Here is a 24062-nt window from a genome sequence, read left to right as displayed (position 1 = left end):
AAGTACTCAAGTGAGTTAAAAAATTCTAACAAACAAAAACAATAATATTAAATGTTTGATAATAAATATAAAGGAAAAGGGTCCGTTGTCTTTGAGTAATGACTTTGGATGCTTGAGTCATGACTTATATACAGAGCCTGAGAAAAGTGTCATTGCAGAAGACTACAGAAAGAACCCTTGCTGTGAACATCTTGCAGGTTTCCTGGAACCAGGCAGTTGTCAGAAAAGTGATAATGCTAAGAGAACACAGAAACTATAATGATCCAGAAGTAATTGAAAAAGAAAACTGAAGAATAAATCATAATAGTAGTACTAACATCCAAAAACTCTTCCTTGTTTTCCAGAGTAATTAGGTGGATCATTTTCAGAATTCTTTAATTTAGAAGTTGCATAGAGACATTTTTATATGCAAAGGTCATAATTGGGAAAGCATTATAAATCTTCTAAATACAACGATGAAAATAAAAGTGAATTTACTTGTATATAATAATATGATATGATTTATGTACACAAGTAACTGATGGTAAGAGAGCCTGGTAGTCTATCTCAAAGAGCTGCAACTTTATACAAAGAAGAAACTGCATTTTAACTGAAGACAAAACGTGGTGGGAGTCATTTTACAGCAAGAATAATTTTCTTAGTAAGAGAAAGAATGACACATTGTATTTACTGTCACTCATGCTTCATTTAAAACACTGACAAAAAATACATATTCCATGATTTAAGAGTCTGCCAGTTCATAAGTTGCCACAATGTTAAGTTTTTGTGGTCTTACAGTGATGTTTTTAAACATGTAGTTGTGTCATAAGTGATAATCCAGGAAATCCAGACTGTTTCTATTTGTTTATTTTTTATAAGTTAGACTGATTATAATCCTGTCTTTGTGCCATCAACTCTACATCAGACAATCATAGATCATAATGCAGTATTCAGTGCCACAGTTTGCACTGAGGATTAATGCTTTTGGTACCCTGGAACAAAACAATGGTTGAATGGGACTTCTCTTTACATTTTACTTTTCGTTTGAGGGAGGGTGACTGCAGTCTCTTCTGTTTAAAAGTCTAAACCAGGCCTTTAAATTCAAGATAGAAGGGGAAATGTGTTATGTCATTTAACCAAATACCATATATTTCTCCCCCCAGAAAAGTATTTGGCTTTATCTACTGAACTCTTACCTCTGATAGCAGTTGTTGTCTTGGCATTGTGCTGTAGTAAAGAAAAAGAGAGAAAGAAAATAGAAAATAAATAAGAGGGGTAATTAAAAGGGGGGGGAAGAAAAGAAAAAAAGGGGAAAGGAAGAGAGCATAAAAAAGAAAAGAAAAAGAAGGAAAAAAGAAAAAAAAAAGAAAAAGAAAAAAGAAAAAGAAAAAGAAAAAGAAAAAGAAAAAGAAAAAGAAAAAGAAAAAGAAAAAGAAAAAGAAAAAGAAAAAGAAAAAGATGAAAAAGAATCAATATTTGTAAATGTTTTAGACATGTAGTTTATGCATTGGTGAATGGTTCTTTATACATTATATTTATGGGATATTTGGTTTGTTTTGTGATTTTGTTTCAACTTTTAAGGAGTGCCGTTAATGTGATTAATTAACAAGAATTTATTGGCTAAAAAATCTGCACAGCCAAACATATGTGATTTTTAAAATGTATTTTTTCAGGTGAAACTATAAAATAGGGTCCTAATTAAGCCCTGCTGTTTCCTGAGATTTTGTGTGCACTACTCTGGGAAGGAAAGTTACATGGAACTTTACTTGATCATGGAAGAAAAATCTGGAGAGTAAATTCAAGCATTCTATTCAGTTTTTAAATATAGTCTTCACTTGAGGGCTACAGTGAATTTATGCCCATGTTAAACATTAAAGCTCTGTTATGGGGCCAAATAAGGGGAAAACTCAAATCAGCTCAAACATCACGAGGGCAAAACTTCAGCACCACTGCAGCAGACACCACTAGCACATCTACATTTGCTCTGAAATGCTGTGACTGATCACAGAGTTTGTTATTTTTACATTCTATTACATGCATTCTCTTCCCATTACTTTGCTAAATTGGGAAGCTTATTTTCTATAATGTAAAACAATTTGTAATAAACATAGTGTATTATGAAAGGGATTGGAAGCTTTGGAATTTGCTTTTCCAGGGAACTGAAACTATACTATACTCCACTGAGATCTTAACCCACTTCAGAGGGAAGTTCTTTATAAAAACTGGGGGAGATGTTTAGCATAATCAATGATTTGTGCAAATTTCTGACAGAATCTGGTTTGTGTCTCTTGTGAGGTATCTGCATAGTTAAGACTCAGATATACAAGTACAAACATAGGCACTTGAACCCTGTCAAAAAGCACTGCCACTTTAACAAAGTGCCATAAATTACCATAGAATCAGCAGAAAATGATAAGTAGATATTCTGGAATTGCACAGAACCTTTTTTTACTTTTTCAGTAATTCAGGGAGAAACTATTCTATTCCCTTTTAGTAAAGGGGTCAACTTCAACTCACGTGTGTGTACTTGTAAGAAAAATAAGCTCACCAAAAAAATTTTTAAATAGATCTTTTAATGCAAACAGTAAAACATTCTTGTTGACATTTTCAGCTGTAAATCCTCTCTCAGTTATTTTTCACTGAAATACAGAAAAGGAGTCTGGATGAAAATAAATTGTGTACATGCAAATGTCCTTTTATATGTTCTTCTGCAGCCGAATACCTGACTCTTAAATGATTTAGGTTAGAAAAAGTGACCATGACTTGTGTTATTTGCACATCATTGCCTTTCCATTCTCCTTGCTCCATACATATCATATTTTGGGAAAATGCAAATTATTTCCATTTTCTTTCATGTACTTATTTCCATTTTATCCCTTCTACACAGAACTTCTAGATGTAGATTACATCCAGGATGCAGCTTTTGGCTTAGAAATTAACAGTCATATAGACTTCATATAGACATTCATCCCCTTCATTTTAATTTTCTTTTTTTAATATCTTTGTACCTGACATGACCCCATATAATCTAGGCAAGAATTCCTTCAGGTATCTCCCACTGTTCATAGTCCTCTTTATGCACCAAGGTAAACTCCAAAAATCCCACCCCTTGACTTTTCAAGTGTGTCATGCAAAATGCTGCCATCTTCTCTCAGCTTGAAGAATGGGACTTGTACAAGAGCACATCATTGAACAATAGCACTGTGACAGCCAGACACCCTCCTCCACAATGGTGTGCCTTGACTAAAATCTTTGCTGACCCCCCTTCAGCACAGTTAAAATTGCCATGTCATGGTAGCCATGTCAATGAAAGACATATTCCAATGAATAAAACATTAGGATGTACCTAGTCCATCCAGCTGCACTGGAGAGGTACACATAAACTGCTTTTGCTGGAAGTGATATCTGTAGCACATGAAAACACATTGAAGAAATTATTTTTCAGTGGATTTCTGAAATCCCTTTACCTGTTTACATCAGTAAATCTTTTAATAGCAAGCTTTTATAATGAGATCAGAAGGCATTTTGCACACCAAATGTCCTATAGAAATAAAATCCAACTTTAAAAATATTTTTCCAGTTGTCTTGTCTGCAAAAAGCCTTCAACGACTATGAAGGATGGTTTTTGCTTACGTTTCCCCCCCTTTCCAGCAGGTTTTAGGCCTTGGGGTATTGGTATCCAAGTAGTTAAAACTACATCAGCACTAATAGCTATGAGCTCATCTTGTATAAGCACATTTTTAGTTAAACACCGCAATCTTGGAAAAAAAATGTTAGTGTGCTTAAACAGCCTGGCTCAGAATAGCTCACAATATGACGCATACCACAGGAAATAAAGTGGTATGAGGCACCTACAAAATATTTTTCAAACAAGTCATTGAAGCTGTAAGCCCCATGCCTCAGCTTTAGGAAGTCACTTATTAAGAATCAACACCAGCCGTGCCAAGCTAAGCTCTTGCTCTTGGTGATTTTCCAATTGAATATTCAGGGCCCTGTCTCGGTCTTGTTTTCAGGGAAGTACATGCCTGGAATGTTAGCAAGCTATTTGCTGGAAAAAATGCCCACAACAGGCCCAATGTTGATCACATTAATGCATTTGAGTGGGTATAGAGTGCAAATGATTGAAAGTGCTTCCAGATCTTGGTTGCCGGGGACAAAGCAGGCTCTGTTCTCTGATCTGATGGTCATTTTTTTCAGTGGAGGATGTGGTGCAGGAAGAGGGAGCAGTGCCAATCTCTGTCTAATGGCTCCAAACAGGGCCTGGGCCTGGCTCTTTGGATGCTGATGAGTGGGAAATGAAACACAGATGGGTCAGATGGGTAAGGAGAGGGGGGATTACAGGTCAGGCCAAAGAGTTGGAATAAATTAAGTGCTTATGAGGTACAGAATGGCACATTGTTAAAGCAAACAGACAGGGGGAAAGCATTTCGGCCATTGTTAGGCACAGTGTGCAGAAAAAAATATCCCATCTTCCCAGACCCCTTTCACATATCACATCCTCATTGGGATTATCGCCTGCTTGATATAGGAATTGCTTTCTTTAGCATGGGTACTTCAAGGCTGTGGTGCTCTGCAGCACCTAAGAGGAGGTAATTTTCCAGTAAACACTTCAGACGTCATTTACTGGGAGGAATACTTTGGCTCATGCTCCTGATCATAAGATAGCCAGCTTCCAGAGATTTCCAACAAAAGGGGATGTAAACACATACAAATACTCCAGGGAAATTAAGTGACGGAGTATTTCATGCATTCTCAGACTGCTGGGTCCATGTTTGTGTCAATTGCTTTCGAATCTTTACATCTGTATGAAAGAAAATTATTTGGGTTAAAGGAACATTTCTAAAGGATTCTGGTTAAGAAATAAAACTGAGAGATTTTCCTGGAAACATGCAATAGCAATTTTACCTCTTATACAAAAGAAACTCCCTCACCACACTGATATAAAAAGTGTTTCTATTAAATAATATGGACAGAGGTTCACTGCACTTATTTTTGGCATCCCTATTCCCTACATAATAACCAAAAATGCATTGCCGAACTCTCAAACTCTCCATCTGCACACATGTAGGGGTACAGATTTAAAAACCATCACATTAATTAAACTTAAAAGAGAAAGCCATGCCCATGACTTGAAGTTTTCACCAGCTATTCTTCTTCAGTCCTCAAGTCCAGGTTCTTTCTTGACCTATGAGCATTTGTCCCTCCTGCAAAGATGATAAAGTAGGACAGGTAAAATAAATTATGGTCCTTCCACACAGCATGGCTAGAAATCAGGTGAGAGTCATCACAATGTGTTACACGTGTGTATCAAATTGAGATCAAAGCTATAAATTGTCTGTGCTAGTAACAGGATGGACAAAAGAAGTCCTGAATAACATGGAAGGAACCTCTTAAGTCCTTTTAGGCACAGAAAACTAGTTATCTCTTGAGCAGCACAAATGGCTGTATTTATGCATCTTCTCATCTTCCATCAGTTTTCACACCATGATCCACCTGAGGTGTTGCCCATGGGTAATATCATAGAATTTCTCACTATTTCTCACCTCAGTATTTCTTTTCTTTTCCTGCTTTCCTCCTTCCCAGATGATAGCACAGCCTTCTGTTTTACTTGTGCTGATGAGTGAGACAGAAGACATGTATGGAGAGGCCAACTGGAATGCCAGAGCAGATATTGTGGAGTTCACAGCTTTTTCATGGGTGGAAGCACTGAGGGCAGAAAAAGATATTAGACCATCTGGAGTGTTTGACCCTTAATCCATTGACCATTAGAAAACTTGAGTGAACTTTGTATTTTTAAGGCAATGTTTTATTGAATTTTGTTGAGGCTGATTCCAAGAAGTATTGTGAGTGGAGCATCAGGGGATCTAAAGAAACAGATATACTGATGGTCAGGATTATGCAGGAAATAATGCCCAAAAGAATTAAGGCAATATAAATAGAAATAATGGAGGAAGAAAATAAGAAACACAAATTTGTGAAAGTAAGAATAGAAACACAGTTATAAGAAACAATCTTCATATAGCAAAAAAAAAGCACAGTCTTCTGAGGGAGGAGAAAGGGAAGGCGGGGCATGGCAACATTCAGATGAGAAGCTTTCATGAAAGGTAGCCTGCTAGAAGGACAAGGTAGATAATTTCTAAAAATTGCTTTCTGAAATTCTCTGCTCCTTCCTGATCATGGGAGGGGGCTTAGATTTGGTGGGAAGAAGAACAGAGTAGGCACCAGACCCGTCTGAAAGACTGGTATTTACACAGTCAGAAGGGAACCAGGAGAGCTCAGGCTGGAATGCAGCATGCCTTGTGCTCCTATACAGTACCACACTGTCTGAGCTCTGCAGTGTTTCTCACAGCCAATGGGAACGATTTCTTTTCCTTTTAGTTACTCTTCTGAGCAAGTGTCAAGACATATAGCAAGACAACATGCAAACCCATGGATGTCTCTGTCTTTCAAATTTCTGTTCAATCTAAATAGCTATTTTCTAATTAACTGCAATAAGCCTTTTCTTCACCCAAACTTTTTAATTTAAAGCAGCATTTCCATTAGTTTCAGTCCTAGTTCAGATTGAAAGGAGATTCAATTTTAGAAAAAAATTGTAGGATGAAGAGACTACATCATATTTGCAAAGAATAAAAGTGTGAGAGTTAATTCAAAGCATGAGCCACTGCAAATGTGCTTTGCCATATCCCATCACTTCTTGAATTATTTAATACAAGCCCCTATTAGTAAGACACTTATATAACTTGCTTGCCTGACCCTGACCATATGACATCCCCACAAGTCATCACCTAGTACAGGGTGAATGGCTTTGCTGAACAACCCTGGCTGTGGTTATGCCCTGTCCAAGCAGGACATCCTTGGGCTTGGGTCATCTTTCAAGGTGGAAGGCAGAAGTGTCCATCTAGGTCGTCTTGCAGAAAGCACGCTCAGAAATGTGTGGACTGTAAGCAATTAAAAATTACAGAAGTTAAATTATGATCAGAAGAGCCCTAAGGCAGTGTAGACATAGGTACTGTAGTCTCAGAGAAGGCAAAATGTGCCCTCGTGATCCTACAAAGGAAGTTTTGGCAAAGAGATCTCCCTCATCATAGCATAGCATTAGGTGGTAGCCATCAGAATTACAGTGAGGGAAAGTGAGACCATTTTGCATGGTTGAAAATACAATGTGGGAATTGAAAAAAAAAAAAATTTCACCTTGCTTCGATATCTCCAACCTGCCTGTTCTTCTGGCACATAAGGACTTTTCTAGGATGAAACATGACTGAATTCTTCCTCACCTTTGAGGACAAAGTTTTCCTTACCGAGCTGGAAAGTTCAGTGTAGAAGGAAACCCACATCAGAGCTAAATTTGTCTACTGCTCAGAAGCACCTTTTGGTTTAACAATAAATGATATTGTTTATTATTAGGCAAAATATTATATCTCACTGGGAAGCTGCTGTTTGTATCGCTCTCAGGATTCTTTATGAAACCTTTCCAGTGGTTTCAAATGCTGTTAAGAAACCTAGACCTCAGAAATTAAAAAAGCTTTCAATCTTCCAGAGCAAATGTAGATTTAGCTTTAATATTTATTCATGATGAATTCATGATATTAAATAGGCAACCTCTAAATGACTCACTAAGATAATGAGAGGTATTAGGTACTTAGGGTGATGGAGCTACTTAGGTAATGAAGTGAAAGAACCTAGATGGAAAAATAGATCTGAGTCTCAAAACCAGTGGTTTGTAAGGAGTGTTTTTCTAAATAAGAAGGGTAACTCAGTATGTAAAAACAGCAATGGAAAGGGAATCTGGTCCAACTTATGCAAAAAAGCCTCACTCTTCAGTATTTGCTAATTCTCAACCCTGCCTCTCTGGCCTTTACTTTTAGAACAAGGCTTCTTTAACTCCTGCTGATGCAATAACTAAAAGCAGAGCTCAGCCTTAATGTCTGGTGTTAAACTGGTGCTGTGCTGCTAATGTGCTGCATTGTATGGCACTGCAAAGAGTAAGGCCCTCATGCAGTAAGCACCCTTACAGGAAATTATTCCATTATCTGATACATGTCGCAAAGGATTTCCTCCTATGTAAGACATTGACACAAATTGCTGAGCTACAAGATTTATCCATTTACTGTGCCACATTTTTCACAGGATTTTACCTTCTTGCACACAGACATTACTGTACAAACCTATTTCTGTACAAAGAAAATTCATTTAAAAATATAAAAAAATCAGTATAGCACTTATTCTGTCAAGAAGTGTTTTTCCTAGAGTGGGAGTTTCTTGAAGCAGATTTGGCTGAATACAGTACATTATGACCTTTGGAATAAAATGAAAAGCCTGTGGGACAATACTAGATTTTGGCAGGATACAGTTGTCGCTTTTCAGTTTTCACTTCAGCCACTGGCCAAACGCCACACCACAGCCTTGTTCTAACAGTGTAACTCACACCACAGCCATCGCCATCCCATGTCCTGAATGCCCTAGACCAACCACTACCTACTCTGAAATAAAACATTACCTAACATCTCTTGCTGCATATTTCTCATAGAATAGTAGTAGGGGTATTCTGAATGTACAAGTTGTAGATGCATCTGAAATATTCATGCAGTTCCACTTTTGCATCCTATGTCCAGGATCTCCACTCTCTGTTTGCCTTTTAATTTGTTGATATAGTGTTGCTGGATAGATTGTCTGGTGCAGAGAACTGTGAATAAAGAGAAAAAATCATATTTTTAAGGATTAATTTTACTTCTTTTACATGTTCATCTGGGTAACCGGCAATTTATGAAAATATCACCCCAAAGTTCTGAACCTACCATTCACTACAGAAACACAGAAAATGCATCCTTAGAAATTCCTAATAATCTTTGATCTCAAAATTATGCAACTATTCCACAGAACATACTCTGTCTCTGCCTGCTACTTTTCCCAAAAACATTTGGCTAATAACTTAATTCTGAGTTACTGTGGAACAAGTTCCGAGGATCTTACTCAGATTTTACTCAGATATGACTCACAGAATTTCTCTTGAAGGGACATGAGCTAGCCAGCTTATGTTAAACCAGAATGAAAATAATGGGATTTTCCTGGAGTTATTAACTTATTTTTCCCTTCCTTATTGTGGCACTTTGTTCTAGGTACATGGAAAAGGTTAGTAGTTTTCAGATATATGCAGTTTTGATGAAAAGCACTCAGTAAGGAAGTTCAAAAAATTGCTTTTGGAATCTCAGGCTTTCTGGAAGTGGAGTGTTCTTTATGTTCTGATAGATGTGTGAGGACCAGGAACCAGATGGCTGCAGGGAGATCATCAAGACCTTCAGCTTGAGAAAAAAGCAGATGCCAGTTACTGACTTCAGGATTTGCTAGGCATACCAGGACATCCATTGTTTTCCTCACCAGACAAAATCTACCATCCAACCTGAGAAATGGCAGGAAAAAGGGATCAGGTACAGGTTTGTTCTTCCAATGCCACATCCAGTATGTTTGGTCTTTTCTCATACTTTGCTGAAGATGATACATGTAATTGTTGGCTTGCTGACATTTTCTAACTTAAATTAATTCCAGAAAATTAATCAGTTGATTAATAACTAAAGGAAGTAGTAGATAGGACTTCAGCATCTGGCTGGTGGACAGGTGTCACATGCAAAAGATGTACAAATAGATGAGGATTAAGATGATAAAGATAAAAAAAACCCAAAAGTTTTTGTCTTAATATTGCAGAATAAAATTATGAACTCAAAACCTTTACATTTGGCAGAAGGGATTGATGGAAATCATTGGAGAGATATAAACAGGGAGGAAGGTTGAAGCTCAAAGTGCAAAATAAATACAAATCAAAGATATGATCAAATAATAAGGGATTTTCTCCCTATGATACATTTTCAGAAATGCTGATTATTAATATTGGAGAATAATAATGGGTTGTTACACCCTGTGTCTTTGAGGTTGCAGTACCAGAGGGACCAGGAGTCCATGAATGATTCTGTCAAGACTGATCAGATTCTAACATGTGGCAAAGTTAATTGTTGTTTCTCATATGGCCAAAAAAAGGGGTAGCAGCAGCAGTGAGCCACATTGTCAGTTGTGTAGCACCAGTTCTTTGCCAGCAAAGTTTCAGTAAAGTTCAGTTGCACTGGTATAAAACTGGTGTAAAACGTTGAAAGCCATGCCTAATATACCTACCTCTCTTGCTTGAAAATCAATAGTAGCAAGGTTTTCCAGACGTTGTAGTGCCTGTACAAGCTGCTTTTCTTGGACCACTCTTGGGCTGCACAGGATCACTGCAGAGGAGGAGGGGAGAGACTGTTCAGATCCACCCCGAGGCCTGAACTCTGTTCCCCAGTCAGCACCATGCTCTGATTTATAACCTGATCCAAGAATCTTACCTACAATGCAGCTATATCAACACCTGCATCCTGGGAAAACAAATACTTTTTAAGGTGAGATTGTTGGGTACAAATAAGCTGCAAAGCATAAAGCTGGCTCAGAGCCAGGCCCAACAAAGGGCATCAGGCACTGCAATGTTCAGTGTTGCTGGTTTCAGAATTAACTATTAAAAAGATCATTAAAATGACACGTAAAATCAGTCTGTTACTATGAGGTGCTAAGTGCTTCCATTGAAATGCTTTAAGAGAGTTGAGCCTTCTCTGCATCTTATAAGATTGGACCCATATTTTCCAAAAATGTGATTAAATTATGCAATTTTTTTTACATTTTGACAAATTAATTTCCTGAATAAGTGTTGGGTTCACAGAAGGGGCAGCATATGTTGCATTCCATTAAAAAATTGTACTAACCGTTTTTTCTTTTTCTTTTCCAGCTGATGTGCATGGTGTGCTGTGAACATCAAAAATTATTGTTAATTTATTTATAATTAAAAATAAGGAAATGAGGCTAAGCAGCAAGAAGCAAAAGTCTGGAAAGTGTGAAAGTTTGTTCTATATTCATTACTTACTATAGAAAGAAAGATATAGAAAGGTACTATTTTTGTTTCACTCGATAATCTCAAAGGGACACCAAATAAATTGAGGGTGACTGAACTATTAAAATTGCTTATTTAATGGCTTCTCTCTTACTTGGGGAAAAACTTTTCAGTCTGTTTAGACTGAAACAATCTAGGTGGAAAAATCTGGTCCCATAGATTTATTTTGGCGCGAGCTATAAACCCCTCTGCCTCAGCTGCTTCATTTTGATCTTAGTTACATTTCCATCAAGATGAACAGGACAACTTCAGTGGAGACTATCTCTAGCAGAGATTAGAAGGTAATTGTCCTCGTATGTAAAACTATTTCAGGCTCAATGGTTGTCTATCAGATAGGTATCTAACTATGTTTGGTTTTTACCATAATCCAAACAGTGATCATATCCCTAAAGTAGACATTCACTTAAATATTTCTCTCCTTAAGGAAATGCTTTGCTCTCTTTGCACAAACAAAATGCCTAAGCGGGCTTGGAGAAAGGATCTGGAGAAGCTCTTTACAGAGATGCTAATACAGGGTGGAAGGAAGATTGCTATGGAGTGAGGAAAGACAAGGAGACAAGCTGGATTTTTAGAACAGGGGAAGGCAATGAAAGGGACCCTAGGAAACAAGGGGCTGCTTTTCTAGCACCTGAAGTGGAGTTTTTCTTCTGGCTAAATTGGTGCATAATATTTTTCTGTATTTGGGGAATAGATGGCTCCTAGCTCAGGTTTCGTTTTATAAACATACTCTAATCTCAGCTGTTATTGTATCTTGTACTTATTTTATGCTTAGAAAAATTAGATGAGTTGTTTCAGAGAATCCCAAACATGAGTGCTAGACTTTCATTAGCCAAAGGACATGGATTTTACTAGGTGCTTACTAATAAGATGACTGACTAGTTTCACCAAAAGATCAAACAAGACCAAATATTTAATATGCTTCTATTCATAGGCTGGTTTTCCCAATCTGCAAAAACAGAAAGTGGAAGAGTTTTTCATATTGCTGAAATTACTATAATCACTGTTAGAGTTTATCTTTTCAAGTGCAGCCAGATTATCTCTTCAATCATAACCATTAATTTAAATACAATACATAGTGTCAGCTTTCCAAACTAAACTAAATGGAATTGTTTCAACGGAATGAGAATTCAGGAATTTTCCAAACCAGAAGGACAGTATGGAAATACAACATCGAAATCTGGAAAGTTAGTGAGATTTAGCTTAGTAGGAAATATCTTATTACCAGAGGGAGGTTTAAAATCGCTTCAGTAAAATAGAAGTGCAGGAGTCATTTCTCTTTTAAATAATATGCCACAGTCAGTAGTCACGAAAAAGATGATTTATTGCAGGATTCTATGCCTAAGTTTTAGGTGTTTAACTGCAAGTGTGTGCTTACGTGCTTTTCCAAATAGATGCGTATTTAAGCAAGTGCATAAATTCAGAATTGAACTAGTGCCTTGAAGGTCTAAAAGGATACCCCTCAAGCTTGGATTTATCTACCTACTTTCAACAACTTAGCATAGACATACCTAAAATTGGAGCCTTGTCATCCTACTCTCTACTGAGAGATTTATTGAATATAGATGGAGTTTGGGGCGATGTAGCCTTCACAGTTAAATTCTTAGGTTCAGTGGGATGAATCTAGCTCAGTCCTGAACTGAATCTAATCTAAATAAATGGTCTTCCTGCTTTCAAGACACTTCACTGGGAAATGTGGGAGGAGACTGAGTCCACAGTATGATATGAAATCACCTAAAAAATATGAAACCAGCACTAAGATGATACAATCACCAACAGTTAAAATATTTGTCTGGAAAATGAGAAAACAGGAATAAAATATTCTACGTGAGGGGATTCAAAACTTCCTGCTTTTTGTTGCTCAGATTATGGTCTCAGCCACTGCAGTAAAGGACTTGGCAAGCCAGGATAAGATCACAACACATTGTTCCTCATGAAGCTCTGTCATTATTCAGAGAAGAATTCAATGTTTATAGGTCAAAGAGAAAATAAGGAGATATATTGTTATTGTGTTGCTCTGTGATTGCAACAGTCATCTGCAAAGGAAGTTGTAAGTTCTCATCCTTGCTGGTCATGCTCATTATGCTTTTTAAAAGTTAGTGAGACTTTAATGGAAAATAGTAGTAATGGAAATGCTGCTATCCTGACTTGTGCATTCACTGCATTGTTGCTCATATGTTGTACAATTTTTTCAATAGCAACATGTCACAAAAGGGTTTGTATCTAAGCATGACTTAACTATCTACATCTAAAAATTAGGAAACTAAAATTCCTGTAAGCTGCAAATGGAAATTTTCATGTTTGACTTGGACGTGAGTTAAATGTTACATCGCTTGTAAATCTGCTCACTGATTATCATATGGGTATCACATGTTAAAGAAATAAGAACTTATCAGAATGCACCATGTGAATGTTGGCATAGTGCAACAGTCAGAACCTGTGTCAAACCTGTAGCTCTGGAAAACTGGGATGTAGCTGGATAAAGTTGAAACAGACCAATCATTCTGTGTCTCTCAGATATGAGTGACAGTCAAGACAATGAAATTCAGAAAGCAATCTTCTCTTTTACAACACATGGTTCTGAATGGTTTTCAGTCAGCTAAGGTAATTAGAAACCTAAGATTCACTGAAACATGTATCTCATCTAAGAGATGATGCAGGAGGAGGGAAAAACCAACAGAACAATTTGTGTCTGATCTGAGACTAAAAAGCTTGCAATATTAGCTGGCAACTCCCTGATAGAAAACAGGTCACATGAACATGGAGGAAAAGGTGAGGGGGAATAAAGAAAGCATGATCCATAAGATGAATCTAGAAGTCATTATTAGCAAAACAGCTGACATTTGACAAGCAACAAAAACTTTAACTTAAGAATGAAATTTCCCAAAGACATTGTCTGACACTTTAGTGCGAGGTTTCAAACCACTATAAGAAAAGGAAGTAAGAATAGGAAAATTGCTGAATGAGCCAAAAAAACAACAGCTCATACACAAATGAAAGATCCTCTTACCCTAAAACAGATGATGATGTTTATTGCTCTGGAAGTAACAAAAAAGAGCTACTAGTGTGTATTCATTTGCTAGCCATTTAGATTAAAAAAGAGACAAATCTCTGCCTGTTTTAAGTTCTGAAGATATCTTTCAATCTATCTATATATAAAATGTGACAACTTTCCTCTGCCTATGAGAGGAGACATATTGGGGAACATGGATAATGCCAAATAGCTTTCAACAGGGTGCCCTAAGAAAAACAGAAGGTATTTGTTCACACTCAACAGTCCCTTTGAGAAATATTGTTTCTGCAGACTACCATTTGGGCTCTTTCCAACCCCTGAGGGGTTTGACTGCAAAATATAACATTTTTGTTGGTAGGGAGGATACAAAAAAACTATAAACATGATGTTTAACTATGAGAAGAAAAAGTTGTATGGCATAACCAGAAGCTTTGGAAAACATGGATCAGCTGAGATAAATCTGAACAAGCAGAAATGTAGCTTCTGTGGGAAGACAATAATATATGTGTGTAAGACAGTAAGTGGCAGGTCACATCAGAGTTGAGGCTTTCAATAGCAGGCATGTTTCACTAGATGCGAAATTGATACAAAATGATTTGAAAATATGATTCATGTATAGACTATTGTTCTAACAGCCTAAATTGGCTACCTGGGTATGTTACAATAAAAAGTTATTCAACATGAGAAACTGAAGCAAATAAGCTCTGATCCTGAAATATTATGACATGAGGAGCAACATTAAATTCTTAGAAAATGCTGCAAATGGGCTACTGACTTGGTCTTCATGTAACAGCACAGCTGAAACTGGCAACCAGTGTTTTATCCATCACAGATTCTAACAAAGAACAATTTTTCATCTGCTCAAATCTTTGGCCTTGATCAGTGGTGGAAAAATTTTCATGCTTTTGTTCATGTGAGGGTTCTAGCTGCTTAAACTGTCTGTAAAGTTGTTCTCAAGGCTAGAAAGTGGCCTAGAAATACTCATCCTAAAAGGGAATATTCTTTCAGTTAAAAATGGCTGACTTTCACAACAGTCTGACAATCACCAGCACCCTTTCCAGAGGACTCAACAGAAGTGATGGGATCACCATTCATCAAAAAAATTGCTTATCCATCTCTTTATTTGAAAGTGTGCAATCTCTATTTGAAATTGAAAGAAGGTCACTGGTGACTTGACAGTATAAAAGGCAATTATGGCAAAAGACACATATCCTTTATCACCAAATATGGTTCAGTGTCTGGCCATACTTTGTGAAAATAATACCGTAACGGAGGGGGAAATTACCATGAACAGAAGTAGTGAGTAATGCCAGCACAATGTCTGGCAATCTTAAGAAATTGGTACCTTAAAAGAGGCATGCAGAAACTGTGACATGTTTTCCACCTGTCTGAAAGGGGAGAATTCAGACATCTTGCAGGTAATTATCCCAACAGTTGAGGCATAAGACGTGAAAGTAAAAAAAAAACAAGAGTAGTGCTATCTTCTGAAAGCAATGATCTTTATTACTTAGAGAGCCTCAGTGAGCCTTAACTGCCTCACAGTCCAGCTGAACATCCTCAGAGATTTTAATTATTTGATTAATTACTTGTATGTGCAAAAGTGTATTAAGTAACACTTTTTTTTAAGTGATCTTATTCCACACCTTGACTTCACAGACACCAGGCCTTTAAAAGTCTGTGAGTAGTGTACTGTGAAGTTCTCAACATTGTTTGGCAAAGGCAGTTAGACCCAAGTACAGAAAAAATGGATTTTATGAAACCTTCAAGTCAGAAATTCACAATAGTGTTCACTGTGTGTGAGCGAATAAAAAAAACTTTGTATTTGGATCCTTTGGGGATGTCAAAAATGAGTTTATCTGCCTTTCAGTCCCTGTTACATCAGCAACATACATCTATGAAATATACCATTACATGATTTTTCGTCTTGGGATGCAGTACCTCCCCAAACACCCTCTGGAGGAATTGAGTGGTCTCTAGAAAGACTTTGTACAATGTCCTCTTTTCCAGCAAAACAAATATATAGCCCCAAAATACTCAGTTTGTCCTCTGAATTATGAAGGGTTAATCTGAGGAGTTTGCCTCTCTGATCTTCTTTGTTTCAAAGATTAAGCACTATGCTGTGTTTTGCTTGGGTCTTCTGTACGTGAGGGGTATGTGGGCAATGGGAACACATCCCAGTAAAGGAAGCATGTGCGTCAATCAGGAAAGAAGGAATATGGAGAAACTTAACCAAAAAAGCACAGGAGTGCCAAATCCTTACTCAACTACTTTGTTCTCCTTGTTAACTATCACTGCATCAGAGCTAAGTGGAAGCTGACAAATACAAACTGTTGTTTTGGTATAAACATAATTTCAGCTTTTACCATTTTCCTTTGCTTGGTTCCTGTCACATTACAGCAATACGTGTTCATCGTGAACCAGGTGTTCACACAGGGAAAAAGAGGCAGAAAGTCTTGCAAGTCCTAGGGCTGCGGGGACTTTAAGAATAAAAGGCATAACTTTTCAGATTTTATACATTCTAAAACCTTTCACAAACATAGCTAACACTATCGCACAAATACTTTCACTTCCTCTCAGCATCATTTTACAGCTTTCAGCTTATGGAAATATTTGTCCAAGTTTGGTTCAAATAGTCCTTCAGAAACTTTTTAATAGTCTAATGAAATCCTGAGAGGAGGGGGTGGGCAGGCTATTACTCCAATCCCTGTTGTTAAAAAACACCTTTTGTGTGGAATTTGTGTGAATCCCTCCCCAGAGGTGCAGAATGCAATAAAGATAAGAAGGACTACACCTTGCAGCACAGATCCGTGGGGCTGTATGAAAAGGGCTGCACACTTGCCAGCTGTCTGCTCTGGTCTCTTTCTGGAGAACAGCTGGAAATGCATTCTCCAGAGATTGCATCTGGCTGGATTCCTCTGCACTCAAATCCCATTGATCTGGTTCCGTCCTAGCCCTCTGTACTTGCAGTTCAAAGAACAGCGAGGTCTGTAAAGAAATTATTGCCATATTGTTCAATCGGCCACAGTGAGCAATATATAGGATTATAATTAGGAACACATTAAGGAAAACAGCTCACTGGAGATAAGCTGTTTGACTGCATACACTTTTTGATGAGGGCTTAGTGCCAATCCCAGAATAAAAAAGATTAAATGTTTGTTACCAATTCTTTTGAACTGCTGGCAGAACATGTGGTAAAGCATTTTTGATTCAAATTAAAAGCATCCTAGGATAAAAATAACCCTGTTCTGTTAGACCTTTCCAAGTGAAACCATTTGTAAGCTGATTTATTGTCTTTTCCTTCACCTCCTTCCACCAGCATGATTAACATATGCATTTCTGAATCACATGTAAGCCTGGACAGGTATTTGTCTTGTTACACATCTGTGGAACAAATGCCAATACAAATTGTATACAGAACAGATGTAGATTTTCAAAGTCTCGGTAAATTGTATTTGACCAAGTGCAGAGATAAAAGTTTTATTTATCAAACAAGTTTTATTGTTTCTTTCCGGTGGAGACATTTCTATGAGGAGTCAGCAGTCTGCAGGTGACAGTATTGATGCAGACCCACGGTAGATAAGGCAGACAGGTTTATAATCAGTGAAAAACCTGTAGGAAGTAAAACACTACCAAAGAAGAAAGCAGATACCCACTAATATCCTTATGAAATGCTTATCACTGCATTTTGTGGTGTTTATTTTTTATATCTGGGAGATATTATTTTTAGAATTCTTTTTTCAGTCTCTAAAAGATTTTAAACTGGCACCAAGTGTACCAGAGAGACTGGAATTTGACAGATTCATGCTATGTTCATGGAGCCTCCCACATAAAGACAGGTTTATGATGTTACTCCATGTAAATCACCAGGGCTGAGGGAAAGAGCTACATTCTCACTTACATCCTCCTGCACATAGAAATACCATATTTTACATCGTTTTTGAGCTCCATTTTTAGTAAGCTGCCTAAAGATATGCAATTGGTTAGGTACTGATTGCCTGGACTGTAAAATATATGAAATAACATTAACAGAAATATCCACAGACTGTTCAGCTCTGTTGAAGAAACAGAGGTTGGGAAAAAAAGTCAGGAAATTTGTAACAAGTAGATGGATTTAGGAGGCTAAAAACATAAAGTGATCGTACATTCAGAACATATTTCTTCTTTTGGGAAATCCAGTCTAATAATACTAAATGCTTTTAAGCAGTACTATTTTTACCAGATGTGGAACTTCATGGAATTTCTTCAATTCCCATCTATTTGGGATTTAGAGAATTTGTGCTAGGTCTAACATATCATAGGAACACATTTGTACTGAGTGAGGAACACTCATTTCACACATGATGTAGTCAGGAGATGGCAGCCTGTTGTGGGGACAGACTTCCAGGAGGTTGCTGACCAAAACTGCCGATTGCTTTGACAGAATCAACTCTTATTCATTACTTTCTCAAGGAAAATCCAATTTAATTCTTTAGGAGATTTCACTCAAAGGATGCATCCAAAGGACTGCAGAAACTGACATGTATTTTCTGAAGTCTGACAGGTTTTTTGAGATCACTGAAAGTTGCAGTAGATGACATGAAATTATTTTAAGATGTGAAATAGAATATATGGGACTTAAATTGAACAGGAGACATTGGCATTAGAGAAATATTTACTGTAGTAGATGCTTATGGTAATCATACTCAAGCTTTAGGCCAAAGCTTTTGTTAATTACTGGCAGAGCAGAGTCAAGCTTGGTAAGGATCTCAAGAGCAACAAAACAGGGTGTATCAGCCTGGGGCCTGGCCTGGGTCCCAAAGGCAGAGAAGGACTGCTTTGGTAGCAGAATTCAGGAATTAAGACCCATCCTACCATAGGAGCCTGTGCTTCCTTGGCCAAGAGGCATTCCTTTGCCTGGAGGTGGGATTCTGATTCTCCATTTCCTGCTTCTGTCTTTTTCAAAGAAAGCCTTAGTTACGTGCTCCCCAGGTTTACCCACACATTTCCTTTGAAGGTACAATCAACCCATGCTGCAGTTCTTATCAAAAGCCTGTGTCTGCTGGGATGTGTTAAGAGAAAAAGTCATCCAGACTCACTGATTTGATTTACCTGGCAAACTAGCGTTAGTCATGTTTTGGGGGATAGAAAGAGATGTAATTTGATTAGAAAGAAATGTAATATTAAAACGTTCATATGCCATATATCCAGTAGGACAGTAAAAGGAATAATGAAAATCAAATTCAACAGCCTCTGTTACTGTGGCTGCAATGGTAATATTGCTGCAAGATGATGATAACAAAAAAGTTTAGATGTGACTCTGGCAAAAAGGATTAAAAAATAAAAGCCAGGGAAAAAAAAAGAGGAGAGTGACTTCTTAAAGAAGGAAAATAAGAACAGAGAAGAGAGCTAGCACTTACCCAGTGAAGCCCTTCTGAAAATTATAATTTTAGAATTATAGTTTAGAATGGATTTTTTTTTTATTTGATAATTTTTTTAAAAACAAATGAGGAGTAGCTTTAGAATGGAGAGTAGAATAATTTTTTTTCACTTAAGAATGGCAAAATGTTGTTTTAAAATTAAAATTAATTTATTATCTCCAATGCTAAAGTGCCAAAAATAATTTTGTAAGCTAATTTTTTTCTTAGATACACAGCAGAAAGCACACATTGAATGTACTGCACAGGGAAAGTTAAATAATTACTCCTTTTTATAAAAACAACTAACTGAAAAGTTAATATATTTTTGGGTCCTCTTGTTCTTTTTTTCATCTCTGAAATCCTTTCTTTCTCTCCTCATCACCTAGAAAATGTCCCAAAATAAGATTTATTTATTCATTCTCAGTTTTAGAATACTTGGCACTACTCCTATTCTTCAGAGAACCAGCTAAAAAGCAAAATAAAACACCTTCAAAGAAACCACATCACACATTTTTTTCTCTTGGCTTCTAAAGAGGAAGATACATACCTGCCTACCTGAGGAGCCTGATTATCCATTGTCTTGCTTGTATACATGCTCACTCAAAATTATCCAAAGGAATTGCAAGATGAGAGCCAGACACCACTAGTTTGGGTTTCCATTTGGCACCCAATTTGCACCGTCTTTCCAAAGGAACAAAGAGCTATAGACTTGCAACAATAAAGGTGTAACTTCACAAGTGTTTTCTTCACAAACATTGCTCTCTCCCAGACTCTCCCTATGTCTCCATCTTCCCTTCAGCATAGCACTCCTTGGCCATGAGTGAGCACACCCCACTCCCCAAGGGGCTCTTCCTGCAGACTCACAGACCAGACCACCTGCGAGGCCAGGACAGGCACACAGGGCAGCAGCCGGCTCTGGGGATGCAGGAGGAGGGTGCATTAACACTGCTGCTGGCTACCCTGCTTCTGCATGCAAGCTGACTTCTATTTATACTGAAAGAGATTTTGTACTGGGATCTGCTGTCCTTCCAGTGAAAAACTCTAGCCAAAGCACAGCTGTCATGAGTAGCAAGTCTCCTCAAAGGCCATTAGTAGTAAAAGAGAGCTAAGGAAAATGTCTCCCAGCCTCATTTCTATTGTCCCACAATGCCGATGGAACTTGCCCACTGAGAATGAGCTGCATTTAGATGGCTGTTGTGGAAATTGTGGATAAGACTGCTGGTTGATAAAGCAGATGGTGGGCTTCTTGGACATGTCTTTTATCATATAACACATATTAGACTTCAGCAAGTGAGCAAACAGTCCTAACCAAATGAAGAACAAATACTAGAAAAATCTAGACTACTTGGAAAGCATACTTAGAATGTTTTGTGCACAGTGACACTTGGCCAGTGTTTGCCTGGAGAGGTCTCACACTGTGTAACTTTGATTTACAATTAGCTTGATTTACAATTTTTCTCACCAACATTTCCTACCCTTTCTCTTTCTTAAGAGAATTTGTAGGTTTTTATTCAAATGCCACAGAGATGTCACTTCATGCCACAGTAACTGCATCTCTTACTTGAGAAAGTTTCTGCTCTTGTTCATTGCTGTACAAATTGTGTTCTCCACAAGATTCCATTAACCTTATATGAGTCAACTATAAAGTTGTTCAGACTCTAAAATAGATGCAGCCATAAAAAGGTGCTTAATCTAAGAAAATAGGGAGCACTTCTGAGCCAAGTTTGTATTATGCTTAGTGTTCCTTTGTGTGTTTAGGATAGCACAACCATCAAAGGACATGTTTACAGACAAGGCAGAGGACCTCAGGAGTCCAAGCAGGGAGGTTATGTGCACATCCATAGACACTAATTTACTGAATCTATGCTGTGCAAAGGGACACAGTTTCAGAACTCTCCTCACATAAGAGCCTCCATGAAAACCATGGGCACACATGCATGCTTTTGGCCTGGTCTCCCTGCAGCTCCTGCCTGCCTGAGGCTGGCAAGCACCCAGCAAAAGCCAGGGTTTAACTTAGCTCCTCTCCAAAGCAAAGAATGGCATCTTCAGTGGCATGTATTCAAGAAAATCTTGGGAGGCAGAGCATTTCTGGGGTGGTGTGGCACAATTTCCTTCCTGTTTCCTTTTTGCTCCCAAATGCAACTAATTTGCTGTAGGCTTTCACCAGCATTGAGCCACTTCCCTGTCATCTCCATCACAGTTACTGTTAGTCAGTAACAAAAGACCATGGCCCCTCTTCCTTCCCAGTCCATCATGTCCCACTTGATCTCTGTCCACCTGGCCTCAGCAGATCACTGGCTGAGGAGCACTGACTCTTTCCCTTGGGTAATCCAAACCATTGTCCAGCATCAAGTTAATGAAGGAGATTATGGAAAAATTTTTCTTCATATTAAGTGCTCGTTGAAAATCAGTGGAATATGGTTAATACTATGCAATGCAACTGTAAGAATTTACTAAAACATGAAGTCCTGAAATAAAATTCTTACTGCATGGAACCCAGATCGAATTGTCCGAGTCTTTCCAAAAACAGCCTCAAGACAATGTTGTTAAGAGAAGATACCCAGAATATGATAAATAAATAACTTCTAAAAATTGTTTGAATGAAAAAATTCAATGCATCTGCAGGAAATGGTTCAGATAATTTGGAGAAGCCCCAGCCTTGCTGACTAGAAGTCTTGGCAAGTTTCAGGATCTTTTCATATTATTGTTGGCAGGCCACTGCCTACAACCATGATACCTTCTATTGCTGGGGTACCACACTTCAGGAAGTTTTGTTATGGCTAATTAAGCAGCAGGCACAGCAAAGCCTGTTTATTCTTTATTTTACAGTAGCATTAATAGGGAAATAAGCATGTGAATTGAACTTACCAATTGGCTCAGCAGTTTCTCATATCTCAGAAAATTGCAAACAGCCTGTTCTCATTTCTTATTGACTTTGTAATCTTTCATTTGAATCAGAGAGCATAGTATCTATTCCATATAAGAAATTTAATATATTTAAAGAAATTATTTGCTTGATATAAGTTTCATTTTAAAGTATATACTTTGCAGATGTAATTTTCATGGAATAATTTACCCAGAATTCAAAACAACCATTAGACATTCTGTCTTTCAAAAGACATTTGGTACATTATTCACATTGTTAATAATAGCACAAATATAAAAATCTATAATAGAGAGGGAACCTGTGTGATTGCTCTGTACTGGTGAATATGCAAAGTCTACATATGCATTTAATTTCCAAGCAGATAATTCCATATTACATATGAAAGTCTTGATTGTATCAGGAAAAACTTTGGCCTAGTCTAAAATACTGTTTTGCTAAAATGGGAATGATAAGCTGTCATTAAAGTCTATGAAGTGAAAAAACTTTTTATATTACAGGGTGGATGTTATGGTAGCTGTTTAATTAAAATATATCTCATGGGGCTCATTAACTTTCTATATTATTGTTTGGACAAGGAAAAGAGACTGATAGAGCATAGCAAATTGACTGCACCAAAAAAATGTGTTTACTGTTCTTTTAATTTTGCTTATGTCATGACCCTCATGCACAAGATGTACTGCAGCAATTAAAGCATTCACAGGTACAGCAGGCCATATTATGTTTTTCCAGTTTATCAACATTATGCAGGAAGATGTTTCATCATGATTCTCACTGTGTGCTGTGGAAATCCTCTAAGAATTCTCATTCTCATTTCATTTGTCTACACATTTGCCATTACCAGATAAACTAAGATGCTGCAGTTGTATCAAAAAATTGATGAAAAAATGTGACATATTGCATTATGAAGGCTTGCTGTTCCCTGTCATTACTCTCAAATGTAGTTGTTCCAGATGCATCTATAGTAGAAGATTAAATATCACTTGTAGAGTTTTTTCCATTTTTATTTCTAAAATATTTTACCATCAAAGACAGAGGGCCTACATTCACATTATCTGCTGGGAATGGCTGTGTCTGCTCCCAAACTATGCCAAGAAAATGTTTGGTGTAGTCCTAAGTGGAATAGACTAAAATCACACCATGTGCTGTTTAAATAATAAAATTACAGATGACTGAATTCCAGTAGCCAGGTTCATTCCTTGGCATTACTTAATTTACAATTAGACATAAAACCATCAAAGAAGACTATACCTAACCTAGATGTACAGTTTATCAGTGGAGATGCTTTTACTTGGGCTAATGCCACCATGTTGCTTTCATAGCCAAAGAGTAAAGTACATACTCCTAAAGAATAATTGATTTGACATAATTTAACTGTCCATATTAGAGTGAGATTAACCATTCTTTTTCCCTCCCTAATGTTAAAGAGGACTCAGGTGACTAATTCAAATGTAAATGTCTACCAGAGATCAGGTGTTTTTCTCCAGAGGACCCTCCAGAGAATCCATTTTTGCTGCAAGGAGGTAATGCTGATTCCTTCTCAGCCTCTTCTTTTCCCTCAGAAGCTTATGCTTGCATTTTGTTTTGGGCAGCACTATGACAAAAAGCACTGCCTGAAAGTACTTTTGTTTGTATTGCTATGTAATTACTAATAATTAAATCTGTCTGGAAGTTACACAAAAGCCCTCTATCCCTGGATTTCCAGTCAGTCTATGCCACAAGATGAGAAACCAGATATGTTAACAGAGCAACTCAAACCCTTCCAAAGCTGTCAACTTTCCTGAAAAATATATCACAGGCAATTAGGAAAAAGATTAAAGCTCAAGGGATGCC

At 37.4% G+C, this 24062-nt stretch overlaps 1 long non-coding RNA gene across 1 annotated transcript in view; it reads right to left on the bottom strand.

Moving 5' to 3' along the window:
• Positions 1–2579: 2579 nt before the first annotated feature.
• Positions 2580–24062, bottom strand: part of LOC148224847 (uncharacterized) — a 37882-nt gene continuing 16399 nt past the window's right edge. The window contains exons 3-7 of the long non-coding RNA XR_015801974.1: positions 10755–10794; positions 10141–10238; positions 8477–8662; positions 5523–5685; positions 2580–5183 (exon numbers count right to left, since the gene is read on the bottom strand). This is a non-coding gene — a long non-coding RNA (uncharacterized LOC148224847). The remainder of the gene's footprint in view (positions 5184–5522; positions 5686–8476; positions 8663–10140; positions 10239–10754; positions 10795–24062) is intronic.

Source organism: Sturnus vulgaris, chromosome 2 (genome assembly GCF_052056855.1).
Source record: "Sturnus vulgaris isolate bStuVul1 chromosome 2, bStuVul1.hap1, whole genome shotgun sequence".
NCBI lineage: Eukaryota > Metazoa > Chordata > Aves > Passeriformes > Sturnidae > Sturnus > Sturnus vulgaris.
This window is presented reverse-complemented; position numbering and strand designations above follow the sequence as displayed.